Source organism: Crocodylus porosus, unplaced genomic scaffold (assembly GCF_001723895.1).
Source record: "Crocodylus porosus isolate Cpor-Errol unplaced genomic scaffold, CroPor_comp1, whole genome shotgun sequence".
Taxonomy (NCBI): Eukaryota; Metazoa; Chordata; order Crocodylia; family Crocodylidae; genus Crocodylus; species Crocodylus porosus.
The window spans coordinates 14,394,003-14,401,106 of NW_017728943.1; the positions used below are offsets into that span (position 1 = coordinate 14,394,003).

The 7,104-nt window shown below is 45.7% G+C and overlaps 1 long non-coding RNA gene across 1 annotated transcript in view; it reads right to left on the minus strand.

Annotated features, from left to right (window-relative positions):
• The window catches only part of LOC109319148, a 20,828-nt gene extending 14,040 nt beyond the window's left edge, over window positions 1-6,788 (minus strand). Inside the window, exons 1-2 of the long non-coding RNA XR_002103382.1 lie at window positions 6,700-6,788; window positions 807-817 (exon numbers count right to left, since the gene is read on the minus strand). This is a non-coding gene — a long non-coding RNA (uncharacterized LOC109319148). The remainder of the gene's footprint in view (window positions 1-806; window positions 818-6,699) is intronic.
• Window positions 6,789-7,104: the final 316 nt, after the last annotated feature.

Consider the following 7,104-nt stretch of genomic DNA (forward strand, 5'->3'; position numbering starts at 1 on the left):
AGGACCTGCCTTTGATGAACCCATGCTGATTGCCTCTGAGCGTGATCTTCCCTGCTGGTCCCTCACAGATGTGCTCCTTGATGATTCTCTCCAACATCTTCCCGAGCACTGAGGTGAGGCTTATGGGCCTATAGTTACGTGGGTCCTCCTTGCTCCCTTTCTTGAAAACTGGGACCACATTAGCCAGTTTCCAATGCCCCGGCACCTGGCTAGATGACCATGAATGCTCATACAGCCGGGCCAAGGGCTCCGCGATGACCCCTGCCAGCTCCCTCAACACCCTTGGGTGGAGGGCATCTGGACCTGCAGATTTAAAAATGTCTGGCCCTTCCAGAAGATCCCTAACTATATCTGCATTTACTGAAGGCCTGACAGAGCTATCCCCGAGACTGTCCCTACCTCTGGTAGGAGGGACATCCCCTGTTCAAGAAAACAGAGGCAAAGAAACTGTTAAAAATATCAGCTTTCTCATCTGGCATAGCCACAAGATTACCATTTGAGTCTTGCAGGGGCCCTACATTGCCTGGTGCCCTCTTCTTGCTCACAGTCCGAGATGTAGCTAACAAGGGATGTGAAAGATAACAAGAAGGTTTTCTACAAGCATGTTAGCAACAAGAGGAGGATCAGGGAAAGTGTGGGTCATTTACTGAATGAGGGAGGCAACCTAGTGACAGATGATGCAAAAAAGGCTGAAGTACTCAATACCCTTTTCACCTCAGCCTTTACAGGCAAGGTGAGCTCCCAGAGTACTCCACCTGGCAGCACAGTTGGGGGAGGAGGTTAGTAGCCAACAGTGGCAATAGAACAGGTTTAGAGACTATTTAGAAAAGCTGGACATCTTTGTGTCCACAAGGCCTGATGCAGTGCACCTCAGCAGGGTGCTGAGGGAGTTGGCCAATGTGATTGCAGAACTACTGGCCCTTACCTTTGAAAATTTCTGGCAATTGAGAGAGGTCCTAAATGACTGGAAATGGGCAACTATAATGCCCATTTTTAAGAAAGGGAAGAAGGAGGACCCAGGGAACTAAAAACTGGTCAGCCTCACTTCAGTCCAGTCCCTGGAAAAGTCATGGAGCAGGTCCTCAAGGAATCCATTTCTAAGCATTTGGAGGAGAGGAAGATGACTAGGAAGAGTTCACATGGAGTCACCAAGGGCAAGCCACGCCTGAGCAATCTGATTGCCTTCTATGATGAGATGACTGGCTGCGTGGATGTGGGAAGACCAGTGGATGTGATAGACTTTGACTTTAGCAAGGCTTTTGATACAGTCTTCCATACAATTCTTGCAAGTGAACTAAGGAAATACCAGCTGGATGAAAGGACTGTAAGATGAAGAGAAAACTAGACGGATTGTCAGACTCAATGGTTTGATGTCTGTTTGAGAGCCAGTATTAAGTGGAGTGCCCCAGACTCAGTCCTGGGCCTGTTTTGTTCAATAGCTTCATCAGCGACCTGGAAGATGGCATACAATGCACCCTCAGCAAGTTTTCAGATGACACGAAGCTAGGGGTAGTAGTAGATATGCTGGAGGGTAGGGCGAGGCTTCAGAAAGACCTTGTCAAATTGGAGGACTGGACCAAAAGAAATCTCATGAGGCTCAATAAGGTCAATTGCAAAGTCCTGCATTTAGGACAGAATAATCGCATGCACCAGTACAGGCTGGGGGCTGCCTGGCTGGGCAGCAGCTCTGCAGAAAAGGACCTGGGGGAAACTGAATATGAGCCAGCAGTGTGCCCTAGTTGTAAAGAAGGGTAACAGCATACTGAGCTGCATTAGTAGAAGCATTGTTAGTATATCAAGGGAAGTGATTATTCCCCTCTATTCAGCACTGGTGAGGCCACATCTGGAGTACTTTGTCCAGTTTTGGCCCCCTCCCCACTATAGCAAGGATGTGGACAAATTGGAGATAGTCTAGCACAGGGCAGTGAAAATGGTTAGGGAACTGGGGCACATGATGTATGAGGAGTGGTTGAGGGAACTGGGCTCATTTAGTCTGGAGAAGAGAAGACTGAGACGGGATTTAATAGCAGCCTTCAACTACTTGAAGGATGGTTCCAAAGAGGATGGATTTAGACTGTTCTCAGTGGTGGCAGATGACCAAAAAGGAGCAATGTTCTCAAGTTGCAACAAGGGAAGTGTGAAGGAGTGATAGAGAGTAAACAAAAGCTCTGAGGTGCCTTACATGCTGGGTAGGGGAGGTCAGGAGAAGAAAAGCAGCTGGCAGCAACAGACAGGGAAGTGAAAGCAAGCAACGCTTACAGCATGGAGGACTGGTGGGGCTGTAGTTGCAGACTGGAAGGGAAGAGAAGCAGTCACCACACTTCTGGAGCAGCATCTTGCTCCAGACTGGAGGAGGGAGGTGGCTCAGAGGTATTTCTGGCCTCAAAGAGGGGTTAGAGTGGGGTTGATTCCCTGAAAGCCACAGAGAGGAACAGCTGAGCATCCCAGCTGTTGCAAAACTTGCTAGAGAAACCCTGTGGGTGTGACCCTGAGAAGGAGGCAGGTGGAGGCTTGCACACACAAGGCTTCTGATAATCCCTGGAGTGGATGGACAGCTGAGGATCTGGGGGAGAGGCCAGAAGACTTGCTGTTTCCAGGTTAGAGCCTTGCTGCATTGAGACTGTGAATGCTCATGAGTAAGCTGGGGTAGGCCTGTGCAGAGCAGTGACTGGATTAACTGATTTTTTTTTTTGTGATTTGGACATGAGAGCCTGACCCCAGGTGAAGGGGACATGGACTGAGTCTGACAGAGAGACTGAGAACAGTTGGGTTTTGCTTTCTTTTTTTTCTTTTTTTTTGTGGCTATTTGAGTGCAGGCCATGGCCAGCCCTGGAAGGGTGTGCGCCTAACTAAAGCCGATGGTCACCCTGGTGGCTGAGGGCAGAACAATAGACCAACAGGCAGCATTATGTGACTGCAGAGAACTATGAGTGGCATCTGGAGAGGCTAGGGTGGGGTGAACAGGAGGTTTGGAGCCACACAGAAGAAAACAAGGATTGAGAGCAGGTAGAATCACCTTGGACATTGCCTCCTAGCAATATAATATCATTAAAGTCGTGGCAGGATGCTGAACAGATGCTTCTCTGTAGGGCTTCTGGCCGAATCTCTGTTCCTAGCTCCAGCCTGAATCTCTATCTAGTTTCTAGTTCCTGATGTGTGAAGACTGGCTCTTGACTCCATTTCAAACCTCTGGTTCCTGAGTGTTGGCTTCTGGCTTGTGGCTTTATTTTTCTTCTCTTCTATGTCGAACCTTCTTACTGCTACAGATTTCTGCTCCCGACCTCCTAGCTAGTCACTCTGATTTGGATCCCTGGATCAAACCCCCATGCCTACCTCCTGGTTGTACCCCTGACACATCAGGGGTGACCAAGCTATGCCTCAGAAGCTGCCTGCACCTCCTGGGCAGCTTAAATATGGCTTAGGATGAAACAATAATAGTGGGGTATAGTAGTGGGGTGCTGGGCAAGGACCACTGACTATGAGGCATATACATCTGGAAATATTTGTATCCTGCAGCTCTTGCCTATGTCAAGATTTTGGATTGTAGCTAGAAAAGTTAGGAAATTCAGCCAGCCCTGCTATGCAGCAATACTGTAGGTGATGCAGAGTATCTATATGCTAGCAGGAAGATGTATGTGTATTTAATACAGAATTCTAATACTCAGCTTGATATTCAGATATTATTTATTCATTATGGGGTACATTCAGCTCTGCATTGAGGATGCACTGAATGAGGGTTATGAACATATATTGCAGAAGGGTTAAATTCACCTCTGTGCATACAGCCTGTATAAAGCCTCAAACAGGATTTAGATGGGACTTAAGAATTCATAGGCCTGAGCTGTGTCTCTGCACAGAATGAATTTCATCTTCTATATCACTGTTGCAAACCAAAGGCCAGATGCTGGTCCACCTATTAGTCACCTAAGCCAACCTAGGCACCTGTGTGCAATTCTGTTCCACCCTGTTCTCATTCCTGAAAAACTGTTAATGCCAAAGGTAGGCAGGTAGTTCTTCCCTTTTTTGGGGCTATTTTGTAATCAATCTTAGGGGGGAGATGGTGATGAGGTATAAATCTAGAGGCATTAATTGATTTTGAAGGAGTTGAAAAGGAGTGAAATAGGATCACATTTAGGTGTATGAGTCCACTTACACACGTAATAGGTGGAATAGAATCTGGCCCTAAGAGATGCACGTCATGTTGTGGGGAGGGGCCTATTTTGGCAACCATAGCCAATGTTCTAGCACACTGCAGCCACAATATCCATTAATCCTCTTTGTTTCCAAGATCCCATCCTTTTGGTGCATTTCTTTTGTTTGTTTTTTATGTGGAGATTTAAAACAACACAGAAACTATGCACGACTACACTAAAGCAACGTTAGGCTTGACGGTCTAAAAAGAGAAGGCATTCAGTTAATAATTTTCCCATCAAACTTAATTCTGCCCCTCTGTGTACATGTGAGAATATTTTGAATATGGTAAATTGGAAAAAAAAATACAAAAGAGCAACATACTGTTTTACTTTTTTCCTTTAATATCACTCTATATCTATAATTGCTTTAGTATCACGGAATATAATCCTAAAGTGTCGTCATTTACCTCCTACATACTTTATATATAACTTTAACTGTCCTGTGTCTCTCTTCAGTTTATCTAGATCCTCCTCTACACACATACCTTAATAATGCCAAGCAGAAAAGCTGAGAAAGCACTAGTCGTGACCATCACAAAGGTGGTTAATCAAGTTAATCTGAAGTTACTCAGAAGTTAGGGCAGGGTAGAAACTAAAAGATTAACTGTTTCAGAGAGATGTGAGCTTTCATAGGCAATAACTAGGGACTACTTAATCTGGGGATTCGTGGATTTAATGGAAATTGTGAAATCCGGGATTGTCCGCGAAATCTGTGAACTCTGTGAAGTCAACAACAACAAAACCCTTAATAAACATAAAGTGTTGACTCCCCATTGGGAGCCAGCAGACTTCACTGCTGAGAGGGGAGGGAACTGGCTGGCAGGATGGCACAAAGGGCAGCAGTCAAGATGGTGCCTGCCCCTTGTCCCTCCTCTCCCTGCCAGGGCTCTCTGATTATCAGTGCCAAGGGGCAGCGTGACATGAAGGAAAGCCAGCAATCAAGGTGCTTCTGGAAGTGGCTGCAGCTGCTTCTGGGAACTCAAATGCACTCCACCCCCTCGGCCGGTGCTTGCAGGGGGCACTGGCACTCCCAGCTGCCCCCCCCAACACCTAAGCGGTGAGCACAGCCAGTCAGGGGGTGCACCAGCACTCTCAGGAAGTGCACGTGCACCCCCGTGCACCCCCCTGTACCTCCTACACATCGCCACTGGTTGCAAAGACCCCAATGGTGGAGGTTGGCTGCACACAGACCTTGCCCTTTCCAGAACCTATTCAGTGAGGCCCACTAATGGCTTGGCAGGTTGAAGCCAGGTGGGCAGACTGTAAGATGCATGATAAGGAACTTGTCTGGTGGTGATGTTCACCTCTATTCCTCACACCAGAGGGTCTCTGTTGTGCGGTCCTGGTATAGCAGTTTGGACCACAGTGGGTGTCGTGATGGTAAAGGGGTAGCAGGTGGATTTAAGAGATGATTGTGCAGTGATGTAAGTAGGTCCCTAGCAATAACTTACTTTGTCAGATGCTAGGACTACAGCTGTCAGACAACAGGGACTACAGAATTGGTTTCAGAAATCATAAAGATTAAAATATTAAATTGCGTTTTTTCTTTAATTGGACTTGGGGAATCCATGTGCAATTTTTGAATTCCAAGCGATTTCGTAAACTGCATGATTCTAATCTTCGGTGAGTTTCAATGATGATCTTAGCTGACAGGGACAATGCCATGTGTTATATACTTTCTTTGGAAGCTGTTACAGAACAACCAAAGAAGTCAGTCATGTGAAAAGTTGGACTGTCTTTGCTCTGACCTTACACTGGGCATGCTAAAGAGATGAGCCAAGCTGAAGGAACTGGTTATCTCAATTTTTGTGTAAACACAGGAGCTAGGAGCAGGGAAAATTCTACGGCAATGAGCAGGGAACAACAGAAGAAAAAGATAGAATGGGTTTTTAAAAATCTAGGTGCGGGAAGGTCCAGGGCATACAAAGGACTATGTTTTTTAAATGAGGGGACCTTTTGGCTGCCAGCCTGAATAATCTAAAGACCCTGTTTGTTGCAAGGACAAAGGGAGTAAACCACAGGGCTGAACTAGACAGTTTGGGGACCCTGAAAGGTCTAACCAAAAACCCAGGAGGCTGTTGCATAGGTGAGGGCACCTGAGGTGTGCAGGTTTATTGCTTACACTTGGATCCATAAACTTCATGCTTGATCTAAGGATAAGCAGTGTGTATGTGTATGCGTTTGTGTGTGTGTACAGAGGCAGAACCAGGTGGGTGCAGTAGGTGCAGTTGCACTCGCTTTGATTCCTAGCCTGCCCAAAGTTAAAAACCAACTCCTGCACAGTGGCAACAGGATTTCTAGTTAAGAAGCAGAGGGAGTTACTTGACTTTGCCTTTTCAATGTTCCACAAATATAGTTATTCTTTCTTCTACAACTCTGCTATTAGCCGTTCCTCTTAATGTAGCTCCTGTTTCATAGCCCCGTAGACTGGTTCTAACCCTAGAAAAACGTCAACTTAGGTGTGGAAACATCAACTCAGGTGAACATCAGTTCAGGTGTGGAAAACACTTTCAGTGAAGCATAGGATTAACTGTCAAGATGCTCAAGAAGGCTAGATTTTGTTCTATGAATCTGAAAGAGATGGACATATAAGTCTAATGACATCAGGACTAAAGAAACGAGATCTTTTGATTATGTTTTGCCTAGTTTGTTATGTTTTTTAAACATATAGCAAATTAATGCACATTTCAATAAAGTTATATTTGTTTTTGCTTGAACTTAAACTGAATAATATTGATGTAAGCCCCTAGCATACGAGTAAACCTTCTACTTTCTTTACACCTGAAGAAAAATGTGCATTGCATTACATGTAATAATGGACCGCACCATCTGCACCTCCCTTTCAAAATCCTAGGTCCTCCCATGTGTGTATATATGAAAACTGTTCTCTACAAAACTAACCTGTAGAACG